The sequence below is a fragment of the Octopus bimaculoides genome, chromosome 3 (assembly GCF_046866305.1).
Source record: "Octopus bimaculoides isolate indiv1 chromosome 3, ASM4686630v1, whole genome shotgun sequence".
NCBI lineage: Eukaryota > Metazoa > Mollusca > Cephalopoda > Octopoda > Octopodidae > Octopus > Octopus bimaculoides.
Window position 1 is genome coordinate 74240846 of NC_142930.1, and position 620 is coordinate 74241465.

The following is a 620-nucleotide window of genomic DNA, read 5'->3' on the forward strand; positions in this document are numbered from 1 at the left end:
AAACGTCTATATAAAATGCTCTCTCAAGAGAAATACTGCACTCTTAAAACACATGCACGTTAACTAGTATACAAAGATCGCACTTCGGTAAAAAAAATTATACTGTTTCCATTGCTAATATCTAATGTGTGTGTATCTCAAATATAATTGTGCGGATTTATTCTTCGTCAGACAGTTGGGGTAACATGTGCGAATTAATGTAAGGGATGCAACTCCATAGCTATCAGTTGTTTCCCTTGTGTCAGTATTTCAATTCGTGTAGCCTATCAGCTGTTTGTAGAAATGATTCCGCATAAACAGAAGAAAATCTAAAAACCAGGAAGGCCAGTTGTTGTGTGTGTGCGTTTTTATGCAACCTCTTTTCTTGCACCTATTCAGCAAGAAAATTAGCCATTTTGGTATCAGAGGGCATGTGATGACCTCTAGCACAAACACTTTTACCTTGGTTTATAAGATCAAAGATCACATTTGATTAACAGTTCGATATAATTAAATGCTAGTTTCTCATTGGGTAAAAGAATAATAAAAGCATAAGGTTTTTAAAAAAATATTCTAACACCATTTCTTTCGAGAATTTTACATTCAAAACGGAGCGATATGGGAGGGGAAATAACTCATGT